This window comes from Amblyomma americanum, chromosome 3 (assembly GCF_052857255.1).
Source record: "Amblyomma americanum isolate KBUSLIRL-KWMA chromosome 3, ASM5285725v1, whole genome shotgun sequence".
Classification (NCBI taxonomy): Eukaryota; Metazoa; Arthropoda; class Arachnida; order Ixodida; family Ixodidae; genus Amblyomma; species Amblyomma americanum.
The window spans coordinates 148323570-148347895 of NC_135499.1; the positions used below are offsets into that span (position 1 = coordinate 148323570).

General features: G+C 44.4%; 1 protein-coding gene across 6 annotated transcripts in view; it reads left to right on the plus strand.

The window, feature by feature from the left end:
• Positions 1–10450: 10450 nt before the first annotated feature.
• The window catches only part of LOC144125147 (calcitonin gene-related peptide type 1 receptor-like), a 309750-nt gene continuing 295874 nt past the window's right edge, over positions 10451–24326 (plus strand). For all 6 annotated transcript variants that reach the window (XM_077658271.1, XM_077658268.1, XM_077658270.1 and 3 more), the window contains exon 1: positions 10451–10900. The gene's annotated coding sequence lies outside the window, so the exon portion shown is untranslated. The remainder of the gene's footprint in view (positions 10901–24326) is intronic.

Consider the following 24326-nt stretch of genomic DNA (forward strand, 5'->3'; position numbering starts at 1 on the left):
TTTAGCTGTGCACATAAGTTCGCTTTGGTGCGCAGTTTACGAAGTTGAATGAGCAGTCACTCATTTAGTGAACATGGAATAATTGATTAACATTGTAAATAGGAAGCTCTCTTATTGTGCAATTGCTTCCCCTTTCTTTTAAAGAAATTATTCTCGTCTATCTAGATCAATATAGCCAGAGTTGTGGCAGTAAGTGTGACACGTGTTCAGCAGGCTAGTTAATCCCGCTATTTAGTAATCTGGGTAGATAATCGTCTGGTCGCTCGCTGCTTTCTTTTTCTTAGAAGAATATGCTCTAGAATGTGAGTTATTTTTTGAAACCCTTTGGTGGGTTTTTATTACTGAGTAGGGCAGCCACAGGCACAGTTGTGGTTTTATTGAAAATCAATTGAAAACAATAGTAGGCGCGCAACGACGCAGAAAACACGACTTTAACTACGGACTGGCAAACGTTTTCACTAATGCAGAAAGCATTGTTTGACTGGATTTCGGGGTGGCTTAGTTCGACGCAAATCAAATATTTATCAAAAAGTACATAAATCGGACTTTGTGCGGCGTAAGTACTTGCTTGCATTTTTCTCGGGTGGCAATGCCATTGAAACTAAGCCCTTTATTTTCTCCGGTGTCGTTTCACCTAGTTTTTGGGGCGAGTGATCTATTTTTAACTAGCTTCATCACTCCTTCTCGTCGTCTTTGTTTTTTTATTATAGCGGAGACCGAATTTATGGGTTGGGGCAATCCATATACAGAATCATTGGCGTCGGATAACCGTCGAGCACATTTTTTGGTTTAGAGCAAGATATTTTTTTCTAGTAGTACTCTAGCGCTGTTCAGGCCATTGTGTCCGTACAAAACAAAAGAACAGCTTTGTTCCTTTTGGTCTAGGTTTCTCGCCACGCATAAAAGCTTTCATTATTGAAACTTCCGCTGTTATTCATAGTTTGGAGTCTTTTCGGATCAGCTGACAAAGAGCTCCAATGAACATCAGCGTTCTTCACGAAATGAAGCTGAACGCTCAGTGGAGGAAGTGGCGATGCTTGATATGGGGATATGAAATTTCAGTCACCGCGGGGAGAATCCCGGGTAGCCGGTAGAGAACAACTGAAATAATGCGTCACGTACTTCACTATTGTGTGCATATAAAAAAAAATGTCATTTATTTATTGGTCAACTTCAGTGCTTCATTAGGGAAAGCAGTGCATATCATTGATTGAACGAGCGTGCAATGTTTTTGTTTATGGTTTATGGGGGGTTTAACGTCCCAAAGCGACTCAGTCTATGAGAGACGCCGTAGTGAAGTGCTCCGGGAATTTAGACCACCTCGGGTTCTTTAACGTGCACTGACATCGCGCAGTACACGGGCCTCTAGAATTTCGCCTCCATCGAAATTCGACCGCCGCGGCCGGGATCGAACCCATGTCTTTCGGATCATCAGCCGAGCGCCATAACCACTCGGCCTCCGCGGCGGCTGAGCGTGCAATGGGTGACCCAGTTCTGAAAAAAAAGTAAACTTTAGAGCTATCAGGACACCATCTTGACCAACATTGCTTAAATAGCGGCTGTTTCAAAGGGAAGTAATTACATTTGGCAAAGTCGTCCACGGTGAAGTGCGGTCGGTTGGTTTCCAAGTAGTAAGCTGTTAATCGTTGTAAATAAAATAAACAACAAACAATTATTCTTCTCAATATAGAGTACCAAACGCTTCAACCCCTTAGCTTGTAGTTCCAGAAAAAAGCACATGCTTCAAAAGCAAAAAAGAGTAAAAGAGGTAAAAAATGGCTGTCGATTTCGGTAGTTAGGCCAAAAGCGAATTAGGTGCGCGAGCACTCTTTAGCCACTCTTTTGAATTCTTTATCTTCGTTTTGTATTGTTTTACGTGGTTATGCTTTGCAATTCATGATATCGCTATGTGAATAGAGGGGTATATTAAGTGTATTCTGCATGTTTTGTGTGCTTGCATGCTAATACATGACGCAGGGTTTATTACGGCCGTTCTATGCATGCATATCAGTCACGGCTCAAGGTCTGCAGAAAATTCGGCGCCGTCGTCTTCGGCGCCATTCTGAGCGGAAAACCAGGTGACCCACCTGCCAACTAAATCACGTGACCTTTTGACGTCATCAAGAACCTGCCCGCTGTGGCAGGTTGCACCTGCTAACCGGAGGACCAGAACGATAAAAGGCTTTTACGTGAATTTGGACCTGAGTGCTAGCGCATTAAACCACACGAAGCGTTATGTGCAGATAAGACATTAGATCGTATTGATGTAAAGTTTTCTGTCAGTACCGTCTAGAGATGCCATATTCCTCTCATTATTAAGCACATCGAGAGCACAATGACAAAGCAATCAACCGCGCGTTATTTTTAGCAATGGGCTCGACAATTTGTTATTTTGGCTGGTAACAACACCTGGAAATAAAAGTGCCGCATTCAAAAAGAAAACCGGGAAAAAGAACCGACCGAAATTTCAGAACTGATTTACCATGCCTGACTGCGCAAACTGATCTGGAGCTCTATGTTGCCATATTGTACATTCAGTGCTGCCCTCTCCCCATGCAGTTGCCTAAGGGGAGCGCAGCAAGGCATTAAAGACTGCCCCCCCCCCCCTAAAAAAATCAATTCGCAGCTTTGAATGTGAGGTATTCCAGCTGCTATCGCACAACATCAATTCGAATTTAAGCATGATGTTAAAAATCCATTTGCAAGATTATATTTAATTGGTATACATCCAAAACCAATAGATAACAGCCTCTTGGGGCCTATTCTGAAACACTCTTATGATCAGACTAGATAGCCGTGATTTGGCCCCTTACAGACTACAAAGAAAACAAAGGCTTTGGAACAGGAATCGCTAGAACGAAGACTATATTTTCCGTCAGTGGAGAGCTCGCCTCAATCTTGTGCTTGAACCTGAATAAACCACTCAGTGGCTCAAGTCCGCCAAGCAATATCGTCAGTCGCTTTGTTCACCAAACGATCAAAGAAACTGAGCTTCTATGTTCGCTATTTGAAGTACTTGCTTCGGAACGCGGTGGCTTTGGCAGAAACTGCAATATGTCTTTCGCGTTTTTTTTTTCGCAGCACGTTACAGCTATTATGAAACTAAAATGCCTTCATGGCGGTTGACAAAGGCAGATTTCTCCCGAAACATTAGCAAAATTCAGGGATAGCTATTGTTCGAAAAGAAAGTCTTGCGAGCACCAATTGTACAGAACAAGTTGGCGAGTGCATTGCGAAACGATAAGGTAGCGTCTCTTAGAAAGAAACAGAAAGTGTCAAAAGGATTTGTTTGGGAACGTTCCAATGAGTTGCACTGTACAAAAGTTAGCGGAAGTTTCCGCTTTTTTGTCGAAATCTTTTCGTAACGACACACTTCAACGCTTACGTATTGTCTCCTACTTGGGTATTGTGTGCGTTGACACCAATGCACACGAAGCCTAGATGATTCGAAACTGTGGCGTCACGTGTGTCAGCAGTCCGTCCATTGACCTAATAACCAAAGAGACAGCCTATCTTGAAAACAAGTAATCTTTCCTTCCTTGGAATACATTTTTAGCCTGTCACCTAATCTTTAAGCCGCTTATCTTCTTTAACCCTTTTACCGAACCTCCTAGCCCTAAGACTTACGGTCCAGCTTTCGCTATATACCTTGTCGTTTACAGTTTGAATTTCTAACCCTGACAACAGTCTCAAACTATCAACACTTGTTGAAAATTTCATCGCTTTTATGAATTTTATAATTTCATCGCTTTTAATGGGCCCTTCACACCACCGCTGACGTTGACTCAGCTGATAACTCGCCTGAAGACCAGTTATTTGTGCGTGCATCTTCGAATACACTTCACTTGTTTATCGGCGCCTGCGTCATTCTTCTCCACTTTGTCCTGTGCTGCTTATTGTCATGTTACACGAACTAGCCCGCAACAGCACTTTCTTCACCTATACTACCCACGAATTCAGTACTCCATGGCTAGATATTGGAGCACACCATAAAGGTTTTTCTTTTTTCCTAATACTTCTGTCCTCTGAACCACGGCTTCAAGTTTCTGGCAGTACAATCTCGCTGTGACCCATCTTCAGGTATACAGAGAAGAATGGCCTCCGTGAAACTGCCTAGCGCTTCTAATCTCATGTGTTCTCCAGCAGGTCCAGGTTGCGACGCCTACCCACAGACACGGACTCAAACGCACACTCACGCGCACACGCACGCACACGCAAACAGATCATAAATGTACCACTGCAGTGGAGGCAGCACTTTTTTTTAGCACGCTCTTATTTTGTTTAAAGCGCCACTCGTTTTTGCGCACACAATACGTACGTTATGCAATACTCGAAGCCGGAATAAAATCCGGAGAAGTGAGAATCCTCTTCGTGAGATGTAGTTCAAAAACAAACGGTAAATGTCTTGAAAGTCGCGCACGCTTCTATTTCGTCTCATCACGTAGAGCGATGGTGAAGGATCACGAAGCGCTTTGCTGCCCCTTTACACCGATGCCGTTCAAGTCACGCCTGAGACCGCCCCGATCTGCCACGGCAACGGCACGAACTCATTCGTCGAAACACCTCGCAGTTTTGACGCCTGAACCGCGTTCTTGCGCTTGCAGACTCTCACTTTCTTGAGAGAAAAATCGGTGTTTCATGACTTCCATATGTCTACGAACCTCCACGGGTTTTTTTTTCTTCTCTGCTGCTTTTGTCTCGATTTTCTGATTAGAAGCGTGCAGAAGACTGTGCGCTGGAGCCTCCTTAATTGGCGTATGCGGGAGTTTATTTGTACTTTTCTATTCAGCATAAGGTACAGGGAACATTTCAATATCCTAAAAATTACTGAAGACGTATAAAAGTAATTGGTCAAACCATTCTTCTTCGTTGATCCTGAACTGAGATACATACGAACATTTTCTCTCTGTTTTCTATTTACGAATTAAGACTTAGAGGGATATAAGAGAGTGAAGGAGGAAAGGGATGGCAGCGCATGATGTGTTAGGCTGTGGTATTCTAGGGCGGACTTCGCTGGACTGCTGCACACTGTGATGAAGGTAACGAAGAATCAAAAGGGAAGGTTTAAGGTGAGGTTGGACGTAAATGTCTGATGCGAGATGCGCATGACACTGTCCCAAACTGTCACACGTGTTTTACACTCTCACAGAACAAAGAAGTGTTTGGTAAGGCTTAAGGGCTGGTGGTTTTTGGGGCCACAGAAGTATAGTCTATTACATCGAATCGTCAAAAGCTAGAGCTCTGACTAGGGTTAATTTAAGTAATTTCCACTCTTCCAAAAGTGACACGAACTAGAAACGTAGCTTGCCCTGGTAGTAAGGACTTCCATCAAATGTGAAGGTAAAACGTAAAAGGGTTTTAATTAGCAGTTCCTCTTAACTACTAAAATGCAACCAATTGAGAGATCACGGAATGTAAAAATCGACCGAAACTTCAATTTAAACATTTCGGACTGTCACAGTGAACAGTAATCAAAGTGGCATAACACCGAAGTAGTTATCCAAAATTATCTTTAATGCATCGCTTCCTTTGGCATGACACTGAAGTAGTTATCCAAAATTATCTTTATTGCGTCGCTTCCTTTGACGATTTCTTACTGACGTACGTTTTAGTAATCTGTCTGATGTATCAGGCCACTTTTCTTTATTCCTTTATAAAAGTACGAGTAAACTGACTAAATTCCTGATTTTAATGTGCTTAATAACAATAAAGTGGCGTTAACTTGATGCGCCCACTCAGTAACCTTAGTTACGCTGAGTGAGAAATATGGGGACGAAAAAGCCAGAGGTTAACCGGCACTGGACGCTTCTATTTTTACCAGCCGGTTCTAAAAGCAGAAATCATTGACGAAAGGAAGGCAAAGAAAGGCAAAAAAATCAAACCGACAAAATGCAAAAAGCGTAACGCGAGAACACAGACGTGCGCATATGACTCATTCAGAGCCACTACCGTAATGTGCTGGCGGCTAAATTATGCCCGTTTAGACAGAGAGAAATTTCGGCCTGTCTCATAAATTCATCCGCCCAAAATAACACTGCAGCGAGGCACAGCTGGTGGAGCAACGGCATTGTGGGCTGATTAAGATGCGGCTTACGCTTTCACTGCAAGCGGTAGGTTTTAAAATGTAAATAATAAAATGAAGTGGAACAGTTCCAGTTTCATTCCCAGGCACCTCAAGAGGAACGCCAAAAACCCGACATAGGCATGCTGACGCCGCCGGTGGTCCTTTTTATTCCTTGGGAAGAGCCTAACGAAAACTTTCGCGGTCGGAAGCAGGTCGCGGGTAAACGCAGTCTCAAGGAATAGAAGGATCGCAGGGGGGGGGGTCCTTTCTTTTTCTTGCTTCTTTGTGCCACGTGTTGCCCTAGTTTACTAGCTCACTATATCGAAACGAATGTTACTTTGCCCGCATTACTGCGCAAGAGGTGTGGTGTTCATTCTCCAATCAGCCAGTCAACGCTGTCCTCTCAGACACATTGTACAACTGCGAGGTGTGACCACAAGGAACAAATATATCTTTTTTTTACTTTTATAGGCTTGAGGACCAAACGTGAATGATTGCTGATGTGCCTGTTTTATGCGTAGTGTTGAGTGCCTGGCCTAAGTAATATCGTCTTTTGCTCATATCTAACCAGCGACTCAGTGCCGGCAAACTAACTCAGTGCGATTATACTTTTAGATGCCTTATATACATCGCACAGCGAAATGAATCAGGCATTGTACACGCTCGCAGACTAAGTTTATGACGAAAGTACTACTTCATCTCATTGGCTGGACAGTAGAAACGTCTGAGGAAGAGGAAAGAGAGAACAGCATCTCGTCACAGGTTATCCGAGGATGGTTAAACAAGACGAAACATTTGTGTTAATTAGCCTTACTTTCAACTCATGTAAATAATTAAGGGGACTACCTCAAATAAAAAATTCAACGCAATAAGGCGATGACGAAAAAGCCATTTCATTCTCCTCACTGTGTAGAAAAAAGCGCGTTTGTCTCTCAAGCTGTTCTAAAGCTTCAAGCCACCGTCGACGCAAATTAACCGTGTTCTTGATGAGATATATGAATGGAATTAATAAAGAAAGGACGAAGAATGTGTTACCGAGGAAAAAAATAACAATCAAGCACTTACACGGAGCCTAGTATCAAAATACTAAGAATCATGAGGTCGTCAGGAATCGATGGTGCAATTTCGATGTACTGCTTCAAAAATAGGTAAATGCCGTGCTTGATTTAGAAAAGTAAACTGCAGAAAGTAAGGTATAGGGGTTTTAACGTCCTGAAGCTAGAGGTGTGCTATGAGGGATGCTGCAGCGGAGGCCTATAATAAGTAAATTCCGACCGGCTGGCTCTCTTCATCTGTTTTTGCTTTATCTCAGTAGACATGTGAGGGATACTGAATTCAAAGATTTTTTGACAGGAGGTACGGTAATCAATCTGATGTTAACAAACGTAGGGCAAGCCATCTTTTCAGCGCCACCGGAATTCTTCATTGAATTTAAACGCTGCGCCGTTTACACCTAGTACACCGCCATATTTAAAGGTGCTCTGAAAAGCATTCCGAGGAGAGCACATTAACTCATTTAATCACTCCACTGTGTTGCCATGAAAACCAGAGCCAAATAATACTCTTATACACGCAGCAGACGACCCACAATCACGCGTCAAAGTTGACGATCTCTTCCCGGCGGCTTTTTCATGCTCGCACCCTCCTCCGTCCCCCGCATCTGCGTAGACAAGGTGAGAGGTGGCCATTGGTTAGATTCTTGCAGACGTCAGGCAGCTGCCGTGGCTGCGGCCAATAAGCCGCTTAGCTACGGCGAGTCGGGAAGCTCCGCTCCCAGAGGGGGGTCGGCGAAGGAGCGCCTACCTTCCAGCGTGCAACAAGTGACGAGAGGAGAGGGAAAGGCGCGTAGACGCTGAAATTCAACTTTTAATCACAGATAACTGAGCTTCTACAAAGCGCATTTAAAAATCCTTGCTGGACACTATTCGTGAAGCGGCGTGCTTCAATATCCCAGGCATGCCGCAACTTTTTTAGAGCCTCCTTTACAGCCCCTTTTACATCCACAATTCCAATTGAAGTTGTGCCGTAAAGGTGCGTCTAACACAATTTTATTTTCGAGAGAGAGAGCGTGAATGGCGATTCCAATTCCTGTACACTTAGACCTGCTCAAAAATATTTCGATGTCGGTCATTCTACTCGTTATTACAATTAGCTGGGCTGGCAGTGTTTTATTATGAGATATCCTGACCAGGTGAGCTTGAAGTGATGACGTGCGATAAAATTAACTGTGCGCTAACTACACAGAGGAAGAAAAAAATTGTTAAGCATGCACACAGTGCCTTCTAATAAAATAATTACTTCATGTGTGAAAATCATGGGGTCATCGTCTAGCGAAGCTAGCATTTCGTCCGAATACCTGATAGTTAAATTTCATCGAGACTGACTTGCAACGTTCTTTGCTCAGGCCATTCACTGTCCAGTAAAAGATTCAAAAGCAATCGATGCACTCACTGCAATGCACGAAGTAATCTACATGAAGTGCGGAAGGAACTTCATGAATTGGACAAGTACAGGATTCTTGGACATCAATTTTAATTGTGAGGCACTGCAGAATATTGTGAGGTACTGTTAGGAAAACATTGAAGGCAATGGTGTATTTTTCTGATGCGTAGCAAAATCTTTCTTTTAAAGGTGGTCCTTCGCTCGCATCGAGCAGTTTAGATTGCCTTAGAAAACCAATGGGAACCTTCTTTCACGACAGCAAACATATTGCTTAGCAAAATAATGCAAGCCTGGTGAGAGAGGATCCGGTTGTACTGGTTGTTAAAGTAGAATCTTACGATATATGAAAAAAAGGGTTCTATAAATGATTTCAGATTGAAAAATGAGCTTGTCCCGAAATTATGGGGATTTGAGATTCGAATGGGAAAAAGAGAATTGAGCTTTCTCCTCTTTTAAACAGCCGAGGCCGTATACTAATAATTTTTCCAAGTATTCATTCCGTGGTGGTTAAATTGAACCCCTTTAATTACAGAAGTGCTGTGAACATGCACTACAAGCTAGAAGTCGCTGAAGAGGGAGTAGCGGCCGCCCAAACTCACAACTCTGAGGCAGTAATGGTTGGTTGCTATTTTAAGGGACTAGGTGGTGTAGCGATGCAGTCGCTCTCCAAGCACTAACCAACGCACCTATTTTGCAGCTTTCCGGCTCAGAATGTATTTCTTTAGCCGGGCTCATAAAGCTGTTCGTGCGCTGATTTGGCCTGCATCACCAGCCAGACCGTAACCAAATGCGCCAAACACATGTGCAGAAAAAAACATTCGCAGTGACTTAAATCGGCTATGCCAGGACATACGTAGCGACAGGTACGTTTCCCTGGCTGAGCTTGTTGTGGTCGCTGTATGTTTAGCAATGAGAGACATTAGGCTTTATCTCGGCGGCTATGCGCCGTCTATTACGCTGGGCAGTCTGGCATCTCCGTTTGGCAAGCCGTTCCTCTCTCTATTCGGGCGTCTCCGCTGCTCTCTTGGCCTTCTGGCGCTCATTCTCTCTTTGTTGAGTAGCCAAGTGCCAGGCGACAACCTCAGGATCGGAAGAGTTAATCTCCTCTTGTCTGTACCGCCGTTTAGCAGCGGCTGGACTCTCTTCTGTACATCCATATCAAACATTGTGATACAGCCGCCCATCACATGCAATGCTGCGCATGCAACGCGTGGTTCGGGTGATAGAGCGGCGTGCGGCGAGGCGGAGACGAAGTGCGCTGCTCCGACGATGGAGCGGGCGCGCGGCCGCGGCGACGGCGAAGCACACGCCGCATCTGCTGCTCCTTTCCGGTTGCCATGGTAACGGCGCATGCGCGCAACTGGCTTCTCCCAGCCACCGCGAAATGCTCGACTGGTAGGCCAGTGTAGCTCTCGCTACAAAAATCGGCGATACTAAAAAGTTTGTAAGGTGCCGCCGCAGTGGCTGAGTGGTTACGGCGCTCGGCTGCTGGCCCGAAAGACGCGGGTTCGATCCCGGCCGCGGCGGTCGAATTTCGATAGAGGCGAAATTCTAGAGGCCCGTGTACTGTACGATGTCAGTGCACGTTAAAGAACACCAGGTGGTCGAAATTATCCGGAGCCCTTGACTACGGCGTCCCTCATAGCCTGAACAGCTTTGGGACGTCAACCACCCCCCCCCCCCCCCCTAAAAAAAAGAAATGTTCGCAACAATCCAACTGCGGAAATTCGCAAATGTGGCTATAGTGAAGCAGCCCGTCCACGACTGTCGCTCTGCTTATCTCCTATCGGGTCTCATTTGCGGAGCCCGAGAAGCGCGCGAAAAGGAGCGCGCTCGCGCGCGTGCGCCCCGTTCGCGCGAAGTGAGCGCCGTCCCATCGGCTCTCTTTCCAGCGCCGCGAGACACAGAAGGGGCGCGCCGCGGCTGCCGACGAACGGGCCGATCAGTTGATGCTCGCGCGCCGGACGCTTCGGACGTGTCTCGCTCGCTGGGCGCTGCTCCCCTAATGCCGCTGCCGCCCGCTCGGCATGGAACCTGATCGCCGCTTCGCAGCCGGCTCGTGTGCTGTCCGTCGTCCGACGGTCGCTGCTGCTGCGGAGTCGTTCTGAAATAACTTTCCTGCCCTGTCACATACACAGTGCTGCTTCTTTTGCTGCTGTCAAGGCGTGTGGAGCGACGGTCTCTTCAACACTTGCTTCTCTTCGATGCTGACTTGAAGAATTGCCCTGAAACTTCACTAGTTTCTGACTTGCGTTCATCGCCGAAGAAAAAGTGAAATGTACACCGAATGCTTACTTTTACGGGCTTCGAACCATTGTTAAAACTTCTGTCAAACGAAGCAGGTCTTCTTAGTAGGCAGTGGGCGTCAGTGTGACCAACGACGGGCCGATATTGGTAAGTGCTGATCACTCTTTTTTATTCATTCTTGACTCGACGGACGTGAATGGTATTTTAAAAGGCTTGTTTAATGGGAAGTTGCGCCTTACCAAAGTATCAATAAGAATTCTTTTTTCTTTGCAAAAGTACGTTTTCACTGTGAGTTTGTGCAGTGTTTGAGTTTCATATATTTTGTGTGAAGCTGTAGGACACGTGCTGCATGATGCACATTTTTTTTTTTGCAGTTATGTATCTTCCGGACGAGAACAAAGTATTTTGCTGGTAGTTTGATTCAGTTAAGGAAGTCCGTGCCTTAATTATCACCGTGATCACGTTTTATTTACATATGGTCCGTAAATATATGGTAGCCACGGAGAATGAGCTTACATGAAACAATGTTATCAAGTGCTTTTAATGTATGAAGAAAAACAAATATGTAAATAACATTTCAGCGGATTAATTATGCGCGTGGAGGTATTTGAGTCTTGTCATAAGTAACTTTTTTTTGCTTTCATGTTCAGTGTAAGCTCACTTACGGAAGAAAAATCTTTATAGAAAAGGTACCGTGTAAAAGTGACTCCAGGTTTTGCCCCAGCTCAAAATTACACAAAATTCGAGAATGATAATTTATTATTTTCGCTCATGAAGTACGTATAACTGGTCGTCGGCACAGCCGCAATGTTTTAGAGTAACAGCACCATCAGCCAAGACATCAGGGTCTGTATTTTAAGACTTTTGCTGGAATTATATAAAGCACCCTTGAATTTATTGCTACTGCGATATTTATGGTTCCAGCTGCTTAAACCACGAACCAAGCCTCGGTTGTCTTGGCAGGTGCGTGCCGCAGGCAATCTGTCAGCCCAGAATTTAAAGCTCATTTCATTCGTTGGGTGCCAAATATGTGCTTGCTTCCCTTTCAATGTACGACAGACCAACAACACCTTTCGGTAACTTCCTCGCAGTTACTTGAGTTTATTCTAGGAAGTGGTGATTCTAATTTGGAAACGCAAGATCTGATTAAGGCGTTTGCAACGAAAAATCTGCCGTAAGCCTCTTTCTTTTTTAAACTCGTAAATCTGGTGTGACATGATTTAGTGAGCACAGGCATAGCCTGACCATCTCAAATTTTGTTACAGACAAAGCTGCGCCAATAGAAAAGCGGAAGTGGCAAGCTTCGCAAGAGCTGATAAAAGATGTACGAGGACAACAGAATTCTAGCTCAGGAAAGTTTACAGCACGAAAGTTCCTGCAGTACACGCGAAGCGTACTTTATGATTTCTCACAGGGTTATCACAATGAAAACAATATTGTGAAAGTACAGCGTACCATAAACTACGGAGAAAAGCCGGCACAAAGGCCTGGTTCGAATACTCAGAGATTGTGAACTTTCCAAGAAACCAAATACGCTCGTGTTGTATGGGTGTTTTGCACCTACGAAAGCCTCCGCCTAAACCAAACGGGCCGCTACCTGTGGCTCGCAGCTTGTTAAGTGCCTTCATGGAATGGAGACATAGTTTTTGGCTACGCAAAGAATTATTTCTACGTTCGTTAGATCTTTAGCCTGTGCACATTCGTGTTCTAGGTTACTTTAGCTTTGTTATCAAAACGCTGCCCGTAAGGCCGCGATGGGGCGTACTGTATGTGCTTTTTATCTATAAATACAGCGGCTGGCATTGATCTGCATGGGGAGCTTCACTTCTATAGATCGATCTGAAGTTACTTTGATCCTTAATAACCATTATCTAACCAAGTTCGGCGGAGGCCGGGGTATATAATTTGGTTAGCGCACAATACGCATTAGTGTGTCATAGATTCGCATTTCCGAATACCACTTCGTGTAGCACCCAGAAAAGGTTGCGTACCAAATTAAATAGGTTTGGGATGGCGTCGATAGTGCAAAGTAACTATGTGACATCTTAAGAGAACGTTTTTGGTATTTACGAGAACTGTGGAACCTGAATAATGTGTAACGAAAATCGATGCGCGATCTTGGAGTGACGAGGTCGGAAGAAATCGAACTTGACGGCGATAAAATTCAGTTTTCTTGATTGCTGAGGGAGCAAACTTGCTACATTTTGGAACAACCTGAACACCGTGCTCAAATTGCTATCATCTGACTAGTGGTGAAGCTCATTTACTCTTTTACCATGAGTCTGTTTCGTTAGCTGTTGGAGCGATGAATATTTCATTGTATCTTCTACTTGGGATTTTTAGCTTGTAAATGTAATACTCACGGCCTTCCAGGCATCATTTTCGTAGCTGCGTTGTATGCCATAGTTTATAAATTACGTAAATAGGCAACTTTCGTTTCGAATATTTCCAAAAAACTGCGCAAAAGGTTTGTTTTCTTTTGAACACTTTGAAGGTCACTGACCATGTCAAGGTTACAATTAAACGTAGAATTGTAACCTTGACATGGTCAGTGACCTTCAACTTGTTCAGTATACTGCCTTACCAGACGAACTTTCGTCGAACCTTAGGCTATTTATTTTGTTTTCAATACAAGAAAGCAGTGGCTGTTCTGCCGGTATATAGCCAGAAAATTCTCCAGGAACTTAACTTTGATTAGCTGCGCAGAGCGGCAAGAGAAAAATTTGTCTTTTATTTTTCAAGGTCCCTGATTCTTTCGCACCTAGTTTTTCACAGCAGTCGTGAGAAGTACCGGGCTGACCCTTCGCTTGCCAATTAATGGTCAGCTGCAGCCTTGGAGTGGGAGTAATTACTTTGCTATTTTCGTGGCTTTTATCGGCTAAACAACTACACAGTCAAAACCCCAAAAATCTCCGCACCAGAGGCTCTACACAGGCGAAAGAGTGAGCAGCTGGTGAACGACAGTTGTCGCCCAAGTACAACGAAAGGTTCTTAAGCTTACCCCGAAGTGGTTCGCAGCTCCTGCGTAGGCGCCCCCAAGTGTCGAGTTCGCTAAGCGAATCCACCGCTCACTGTATGCTTTGTTTCCAATCCTGGTTCGGACTTCTTTTTTGTTATTTTTCTTTTGTTCTTTTTATTTTTGTCCTAAATGCGCTCCAATTGGACTAGACTTGGCGCGAGGGTTAGTATGCTAAATTCTGCACCAAGGGATACATGCAGCCGATTCTTTGTGCAAGCTTGATGCAATTCGGGGGAGGTAACCGAGCGTTTGGACTGAGTATTTTGAGTTGTCTGTGTCTGCGCCCTTAGAGGTACAGCCTAGGTACTTGCTTGCTCAAAGAGAGGAGAAATAGCGTTGTTGCAAAAATAACTCTGCTGCAGCGCAACAAAACTAAGCCTAAAGGCAGTGTTTCACATTAAGCCTGCCTCTAAAAAATCGCCTGCTCGCATATTTTGGTAGTAGTCGCTAGTAACAGTCCCATTACAACAAAAGCAGCAGTCAGGTTTTTCGCAATGAAAACTTGCTACTGTGGTTCGGTAACTATAGTGCTCATAAAATAAAAAAAATAGTTTTTGCTGACAATTGGCACGCGGTATTGTAGCCAATCTGAGACGAGTCCCGGGAAAGTTTCAAATTAGTGATTCGCCCGGCTGGTGACCGAATTCGGTATCGCCCCCCTCCCCGCAAAAAAATGCACTTGGCTGAATTACCTTTAGAAAATCTAGAATGGTTATTTTTAAGCTCATGGTTTATGCTTTGGGGGGGTTTAACGTCCCGAAGCGACTCAGGCTATTATTTGTACGTTCAGGAAAACTAATACAGAAGTGCAATATACAAGCAGTTTGTTGCATTAGAATTATTATAATTATAATTGGTTTTGGGGGGAAAGGAAATGGCGCAGTATCTGTCTCATATATCGCTGGACACCTGAACCGCGCCGTAAGGGAAGGGTAAAGGAGGGAGTGAAAGAAGAAAGGAAGATAGAGGTGCCGTAGTGGAGGGCTCCGGAATAATTTCGACCACCTGGGGATCTTTAACGTGCACTGACATCGCACAGCACACGGGCGCCTTAGCGTTTTTCCTCCATAAAAACGCAGCCGCCACGACATTAGAATAGCGAATTCAAGAATTTCTTCAGTTTCTCCTTTGATATATAGATGCGTAGTCTCAGCAGAATAAGTTATTTATGTTTTAGACTTCTAAGCTGAGAAATTTTTGCGCTTCTTCTTTTGTCAACATCAGTCAAATTTACATGCTGTAGACTTGAAGCAGTAGCGTGCAACCGCGTATAGAAGACCGCAGAAAAAAAATAAAGACGCCTTACGATACAACAAAACGTACAACAGATACAGAAAGTTATAAAATATTTTGATAACGCTGCCTGATCGGGTCAAAAGGTTAGCTAGGAATGCCGCGAGCAAGTGTTCTAGAAATTTTCCTTCGATAAGCTATAAAGAAAATAAAAAAAACAATTAGGATCATAAAATTTGAGGACGGTAATCTTGCGAGCGAGAAAATTAGAGTAGTAAATGTCAGAGGGGCCCGATTTCTATCCTCGGCATGGTGACAAGTTTGTCCTTCCATAGACTCCACGCTGAAAAATTCTGCTGTAAATCAATGACCCAGAAAACCGCTCATTCGGTCATTTTGAACAACAGTGATGCTCCAGCAGACACTTCTCGTCTTGTACTTATAGGACCCTTCGATTTAGGGTAAAACTTGATTTTATCCTATTCTTGTACCCAAAACAAATCACTTCAAAATTGTGTTAAACCCGAGTTTTGCCGGGAACTGCGCTTTATAGAAAACGTAGTTTTTTAGTACACAAGGCTGAACACACCCCATGAAGATTAACCGTTCTTTTATGCTTATTCCTGAAGGGTGTTTTCAATTAACAATTGGTATTAATCTCCTCTGATTTGTTGTTCATCATGCTGATTAATATTAATGATGACATCTCCTGCTCATTAAGATTTGTTAGCAGTTTAAATAATCACTCTAACGATTTCATGTAGGCATTCACAATCGAGCAATTTTTCCACTCTCACCCTTTATAAAATACATCGAAAGTGGGGTATTTAAAGAAATGAAGTGAATTCGATAACTACGCCTTGGAAGCGAGAGGACAAAAGTAAAGAATTCGGCAGAGACACTTAAGGATGGTTATATGCGAGAATTCGAAAGCAGAAAGTGTTGAGTCATGCTATATGGCCGAATGACTATGAGTCATGACTTTGATAGGTCATAATACGTTACGTTTCATCAATCATGACTATACATGTTCGATTACACGTGTTGCAACATCGTACACCGGCGTACTGCGTCATCCGAATTTCGTTCAAAAGACGGCGGCGGACAGAGGCCGGCTTTTGTGCTAATGGGACACACAATGGTTTCGCATTAAATGTAGTGAACAGACGTCTTATTGTAATCGCTGTGTCAAGAACGCTTACGGTGGCTTGATCCAAGGCTCCTGTGTAATTAAAATGGGCGCTGCGGTGATGAATGAATGTTTTCGGATTGTACTTACAAAGGGTGGTCGGCCTTGCATGGACCCGAAGTGCGGCTCAGGGGCTGGAAATTAACGCGATACAATTTAAAGAAATGTAAAACGAAATACATGAACTGATATGGCCTGTTCTAACAAGTCTTTGTTCATTAAAGAGATTTGATTCCCCAACAAATTATAGCCCGATTGCTATCCCCCCCCCCCAAACTCCGAAAAAAATATCCCCAAAATAAAGGGCCTTGGGCATACTCCGTAGCGAGAATTCCACCTTTCAAAGGTGATGCTGCACTATTATTCTGATCACGTCAGTATGACGGCCTGGGTTGGCTGTGGGATAGGCAGGTTATACTGCAGTAGGTGGAATTTGATTTCTTTTTAATTTTCTACTGCCACGATTTTTTCTGCGCCGTCGTTTGTCTTCTGAAATGTCCCTGTGAGGGTCCTCAAAGGATAAGACAGCTTTATGGATGGTGTGTCTCCTGGCTTCCCGAGAGGAGGCTACTCTGGGCCACTGATTGTGATTAATGTGGCAGGTACCACGGAATTTTTCAAGGGTACCTTCTACCTTTTCTTTTGTGTCTGTTCTCTGTGGCGGTTAGAAGGTTCAGAGGAATACTATTACTACCTGTCCAAGTAAAAAATGACGGTTTTCTCTTAGATGTGATTTACGAGCCAGGTAGAAATATTTAGTTCGTATGCAGTACATGTATTAAAAGAGCTTAATGTTTTTAGCAGTAAAACTTTAAGCACGGAAAATCGCATGGAACAGGGCCACGTACAAATTAAGCGTAAATCCTAGGTGCCTGAACTGAGTGTTCGTTTGTATCAGGGTGGTTTGGGCATGGTATTATAGAGCTAATTTTAGGAAACTGATACTCTTTAGAACAGTTGGTAAGCATTGTAAAAATTTGCAAACATAAATTGGCAATGTGCTTCAGTTACCAGAGAAACGTTCGGATTGAGTTCATCAACATAAGAGGGAATAGGTGCCACAGTTTTTCCCTAGGAAATCCAGGAATAAAGTTTAACGCTATTCACTTGAGTAAAGCGAAAGTTTAACGCTTCCTGCTTAAATGATCAGTTGCGGTTTCGCTTTAAACGCGTATCATCAATAGGAACAGCGAATAAGAAAAATATATACATACAGAGATGGCCAAAAAGGCGACGGTCGTCTCTTCTGTCGTTAACTAATTTCTAGCTTCTTTAATTGCGGGCTAGCAGTAAGAGAGAGCAATGCATGCGAACAATGTTATCCTGAGTAAATATTTTCAGATATGACTTTTAAAGCGACTTTTAAAAACTCGACCACTTATGTTAGGTAACCGTAAATGTCATCATGATATTGACAGCTGTATAATTCGGTCAAAGAAGTCATCGTTCCACCCGGAGGCCACTACTACAGGAGCTTTTGTCTTCCAATATTAAACTTTAGATTCAGAATAGGAGAACATAGCTAAAATTCCCTTTCAGGTGCTTTCACATTAACTTTCAGGCGCTGAACTAACCGCATTGAAGAATTTTCGGAATCGCATCTTTCCGCTAAGCGCGCCAAAATTAGAGACGAAGAATAAATCAGTGCCAGCGGGCTGCTTCCCAGAACAGCGCAATTTAATACATTTTTTTTCTCAGTTTTTTTTTTTGTGGACGTAATGAACAGCACGCGGCATGCAATTCGCGTTACCCATGAGGTAGCCTCTAATGAAACATTACGGATACCCATATAGGACCTCTAATTCTCTTGCTGCTCTTTTAGGCTTTTTCGGGAAACGCTAGAAGAATTAATCTTCTTACATTTTACCCCCTGCGAATTGAGATATGTCAAAGCTTATCGCGTAATTCGGACCAATGGTTCTGCTTGTTCGTTGTGCATTGGAGGCTTGCTAATTAAACCGAATTTCGGGGAATAAGATGTGAAGTTGGATGAGCTTCTACAAATGTTTGCGTGAAAGCCGAGAAAAGGAAGGGGAGGGTGTGGTGAATCTTTCACGAAGAGAGGAGTGATAACTGCTGTTTGAGAAATAGTACGAAAAAACACGAAGATGCAAGGAAGAAGCGCTGAAGCTTATAATCACCATATAAATAGTCACATTAAGTTTACAGGTAGAAACACCACCCTTCCATTGTACTGGCCGTGACCACCAAGTAAAGAAAACTTAGAACAACTCTTTGACCTTTTACTCTGCCTGAGGCGGCGATGCGACAGCGATAATTGTGCTGAAGCCCATCCCTACGATCCCAGGCTTCAGGCACTCCGAGATTTACGTAGACCCAATTGCATGATCTCGAAATCGCCGTTGATCTGGTGCAATAATGTCCTTATTTACGGTTCACTGGCATTTGGAGATCAGCATCTTAGTAAGGGTGAATTTAGGAAGGGAGAAGGGAGGAATGGTAGGAGGGAACAGGCGACCGTAGCCTCTGATCTAAAAATTTTTCGACAGAACACAAAAAAAAACATTGGCGGTGGTTTAGCTCTAGTTAAACCTGGAGTGACGCGATAGCTACAGCTGGCCAAATGGAACTTGCTCAGTTGAATTGCAAAGTCGGTCTTTCGCCGCTCCGTTTCGCTGGGCGTTCCTTCTTCAACTTCGTCCCACTTGACACGGCGCATGCGCACAGCTGCTGTTGCAGCTCGGTTTCGCCGGCGCACAGCTGCTCCGCACCACGTCAACAACCATGTGACAGCGTGGCAGCGCAGCCACGCTGAAGGCTCGAAATGCTACCGTAATGCAGCTATCGCTACAAAATAGCACTCACCGCTATTCTTTTTGACAAAGAAGATGAAGGCGCAAAGAAAGCATTCTTGCTTGAGACTGCTGAGTGCTCACTGGGTGTCCCACTTATACAAAGCCCCTGGATCAGACCAGAACATAGCGTTCGTCATAGAGAAGTACACACTTGCCAACTTCCATGGAAAGAGGGAATATTTGCTTGAAGAGGAGGCGAACACGGCAATTCAGGGTTACGAAGATTACGTCATCTGTGACGGCGCTGCCGTTTTCCCCGGTGCAACTCTTGGAAGCCTCTCAGTTATCGCCTTAATCAAAACAATTTCGTTATCAACAAAATGCAAGGCCACAAACCGTTGATTGCGGGAGGCATCTTCTGGCATATCGCGTTTCCTCACAGGCATGCACGAAGCAACACGAGGAGATAAGAACGGCCCATCAAGACGGCACGGCCTTTTATGCCCACGGCGCCCCGACTCACTGCAATTCCGAGCGGATAGTTTGTGGGGCACGCTCTTGTACACCACCACAGCCCGGAAAAGAGAAGCCCTGCAGAAAACCACTTTCAAGAGAACCGGGCGTCCGGACGTGTCCGGACAAAAGCTAAGCGACTGGAATTTCCGTCTGTGGTACCGGCGTTGTGCTATATTTCGTCAGAAGGGTAGAAACTTGGGCTTGTTGGTACATTTTCAAGGGTAGAATTGGTAGCGCAAAAAAAACACAGGGACACAGAAAGACGACACCACAACGCGCTAACTTCCAACATAAGATTTATTTCGTGAAAGACTGGTGGTTTTTATACTGACTTATCATCCACTACTATCAGACCACCGCTAGCACTGCATATCAGACAAATATAGGATATCCTTTGGCAACAGAGCAGCTGAAGGACTACTTACACAATCATCATCCAACAAAGAAATCCATTCCGCTTCAATTATCTCTCTAGTTAAGCGGTTTTTGTGCATTTTCAAGACCACACATTTTTTTAGGAGTGGTACACAATGACACACACGGCAGTAGGCTGACAAACCTTTTCCACGCATACCACTTACACCACGCCCATGTTCCCGAAGCCTGTTATTCAGGCACCTGCCTGTTTGCCCTACATACTGTTTGCCACAGGAAAGGGGTATCTGATACACAACATTTTCAATGCAGTAAACACATTTGTTTTTATGTTTCTTAGTACAGCCGACCGTCTTTTTGGATTTTGTCAAATTTTTTGTGCACAAATAACTTAACTTTTTAGGGGCTGAAAAAAACCACCCTGGCTCCCGAACGCTGCGCAATTTTTTTAAGATTATGGGAAAACCGATGAAAGTAAGGAATAACTGCTACTTTCTCTTTCCTAAGCGTAGCCTCTTGAGTGTCTTGCGTTTTTTTTCCTGCAGAAGTTCTTTAAAACGCCTGCTGCTACTGAAACCAGAACATGGGAAGGATAACCGGCGTTTTCCAACCGCTTGCACTGCTGTGAAAAACTTTCATGCATGAGGTGTGGACAGGACTTCACTAGAGAATTAACAAAAGAAAGGTGAACAATGGAACGTTTTACGAGTTTTGAGTGTGCTGAATGAAAAAGGTAATAAAGGTTTTTCACCTCGAGGTTTAAACAACCAGCAAGTCCGATCATGATGTAGTATAATGTTGATGTCAAAGAATTTGATTACCCTCTTTTCAGGTAGTCCAATCGTTAGTTCTAGAGGACGGAAATGGTTATGGACAGAAGAGAGGACATTACGAACATTATCCTTGAAGGAACCGTCATTTCTGTTAAGTACAACAAGAAAATCATCCACATATCTAAAAATCTTGATGACATTGGTATCTTTTACTATATCCGCAAAAGACCTGTCCAACTGAGCTAAAAAGAAGTCGCTAAGGATGGGTGCTATGCAAGAACCTATGCAAATGCCTTCTTTTTGAAGATGTGGTTTTTCGTCCCACAATATGAATGTAGACTTAAGATAAAACTTTAAATGTTCTAGAAAACCATTTACCGAGCTGCCAGAAGCATTTTGAAAGGCAATAGGTCCGTACTGATCAATACAATCTTCAACACACGATAACAAAGCTTCATGCGGAATGAAATAATAAAGATCCTTTATGTCAACCGAAAAAGCAGAAAGGCCATGTTCCTCATGTGACTTGAAAAAATATAAAACCTGCTCAGAATTTCGAACAAGGAATGGATCTTGAATGGATAACATTTTCAGATTTTCTTGTAACAAAAGGGCAACAGATTTTTGCCATGTACCATTCTCTGAAATAATAACTCTAAAAGGAACATCAGTTTTATGGGTCTTTGCATTGAAGAAAACCTGAAGGAAGTCTTTTTTACAATCAGTAAATCCTTTAAGAACCGCCCCAAGGTTCAACCTAGTACACATTTTCTTCGCTTCGGCTTTTATCTTTGAAATTTTTACATTTGGATAGCAATTAAAGGCGGAGGACACAGCTTCACATGCTTTCTTATGAAAGAGCCCAGAAGGAAATACAGCAAATCCTCCTTCTTTGTCTGCAGGAAGGAGGCACAATGAATGACGTTCTAGGTAAGACTTAGCTCGATTTACGGGAAGTCTTGAAGGCTGTAACTTACATCGCCGTAAGGTGTCGACGCCTGCAGAAACACATCGGTCTGCCTCATGCTCGGGGATGATACGAGAAATCTGATGAACGAACGTGAGCCGCTCCGCTGAAGACGATTTTGGCTCCAGAGCAAACTTGGGCCCCAACGACAAAACAGATTTCACATGTTCAGGAAGATCCAGTCCTTGTGGCGTATGGATGACACACCGAGGTGAACGTGACTTAATGTCAAGCTGTCCTCTGAGATAGTCCAGTTGTCGCTGCCAAATGAAGTCCGTAGTCTGGCTGACAAGCCGCTGGCACTCTCGTAACGTCTTCCCTGCTGTGAAAGGGCTTGACTTTTTGTGAACCAAAAGGTGGAGATATTCCCTGTAAAGGCGAGCTAGACGAAACGACTCAGCCTTTAAAATCTTGCACACTCTGACGCCATGACCTCGTGATGGGATAAACCCTCCGAACAGACGCCTCACTTCATCCGGAAGCATATTGTTCCGACAGCAGAACGAGAGTGTCCTAGCGCGGTTGGTCATGACACTAATGATGGTGATGACAGTCGAAAGGTCCACAGAACACACAAAAGGGCCCGTTGTACTAGAAATATAATTCAGAATGCTAGAAACTTGGGCTTGTTAGTACATTTTCAAGGGTAGAATTGGCAATGAAGAACCTGCGCTGCCAAGGTGGCAATGCAATTGTTCCATTCGGTAACTCAAAACTGCTTTTGTCAGCCGCTTGGGCCGCTGCAAACGCGAGAACACATTCTGCGCGATTAGGCACCCGCGTTTGGCTGACAGCATTCATTGACTAGCTTCTATGGGCGTAGCCCAGATAGCTGACGCACGGCACCTACGCCTTCGACCGAGCGTGGAGGGTCACGCCAATAAGCACCTTAAGGTGGCGCGAAAAAGTACTAATAGTACTACCCAAAACTGCTTGCTCTTCTCGCTAGGCAATGTGTTATGGCGCTGCAATCGGCACCGCAAACTTCAGCGCAAGTTCCCCTATGGGGCACGCAAAGGGGCAGTGCGTGTGCCTTTCTGTTCCTCGAAGTAGTTAGCCAGAAAGGCACGCTCGTGCCGCTGCTGATTGCATACCTCGAAGGCAAAGCCAATGTACCCGTGTGCTCACCGTTTCCGTTGCTGGGGCCGATGAGTGTGCCGTGTGGACTTATGGGGCGCGTCACTGCTCAGCGAAGGGCAAACTAGCCGTGCTAGGTCGTCATGCTTGCGTAAAAAGGACTGGCGAGGCACTACCGTGAGTAGAAAACTCTTCCTTCGAGGTATGACTTGCACTCTGACATTATCGGTGTCGCTGAGCCGGTGTCGGTGTCGCATGAGGGAAATGAGCGGGGGAAGAGTTCGTATGAGTGCACTTTGTTTTTAATATAAAAAACTGGAGGGAAGGCATAAGCTCTGCCATAACGGTATCACGCGATAGTGTTAATAGGTTAATGCCCATATATGTGGAATTGGTCATAGGTCACTGGGAGTCCTCACAGCACTCCTGGCGCAGTGGTGCAGCGGTTAAGCGATGTGCCACTGCCCTGCGATGGCAAGATGCTGCCACCGGTGGGGCTTGTGCGATCCAGGTTGCTCTTCCGGAGCAACGTACCTTTCGCGACCAATCATTAACTCGTCTGCATCGTGTCCTGATGAGCAGTTTGCGCAAAATCCGTTGGACAGGTTATGGCCACGTCACAAGATCACGTGACACAGGTGGCGCACCTTCCCCCCTAGGTTGCTCCTCCGGGGAATTTTTGGATTTTTCGGACACGGCTAATGACTTGGACACCGGCGCCGATGACGACGCCGGCTTTTCGGTGACACGAGGTCCTTAAAGCTTACAAGACAGCGCAGGTACATAGTAATGGAAAACTAGAAGCAGCAATGTGATCTATCAATATATTTGATTTTCTCGGCAATTAACCTCGCCTCTTGTATAAGACAGCAAAGTTAGAACTTGCCTTGCTTGAGAGACACAGACTGTAACAAGGTAACCATGTGGGCTAGTTGGTGTATTTCAGACATAACTTCACCGGCGAAAGTACGAGACACCAGAAGAAGAAGAACACAGGACAACGCTGTCCTGTGTTGTCCTGTGTTCTTTTTTTTTTCAAGCTATGTTAACTGCCTCAGGGCATAAAGGTGATGACATGCCAGATGAGGAGGAGGCTTAATAAAATGAATAAGGGTGGGCCGACCTAATGAAATCAAGTAGTGAACGATGACTGTACCCTGTGTCCAGGAAATATACGAATCCGGATTGTCCGGTGAGAGACCCACCGCCGCCAGGTGCCGAATTCTCGTCGGCGTGCCGAATTCTCGTCGGCTTCAGCGCCGACGAGAATTCGGCACCTGGCGGCCTGGTGTCCTGTATTCTTCTCCTCCTGGTGTCTCGTACTTTCGCTGGTGAAGTTATGTCTGATGTTTGAGAGGCTCATGTATGAAGACAGTTTATGAGTGATGAAATTCTTGCATTCTGCATTTTAACCTTTCTTTCAGGCAAGTATGCTGCCTGTTTCAGGGGCTTCCGAATTCTACAAGCTTAAAAAAAAACACCCGCACAGTTTATTTTAATTTCCCGGTATATTTCCGCTATGCATAAAAGGCCTATGCACCGTATTGACCACTTGTAAATTGTTTATAAACAAAAAGAAAAGCATGCACGCAGCAACAGGATCAAGTTCTCTTTGTCTGAGCAACACTGTGAAAGCAGCGAGCTTTTAGTAATTCTTGAACTTGATTC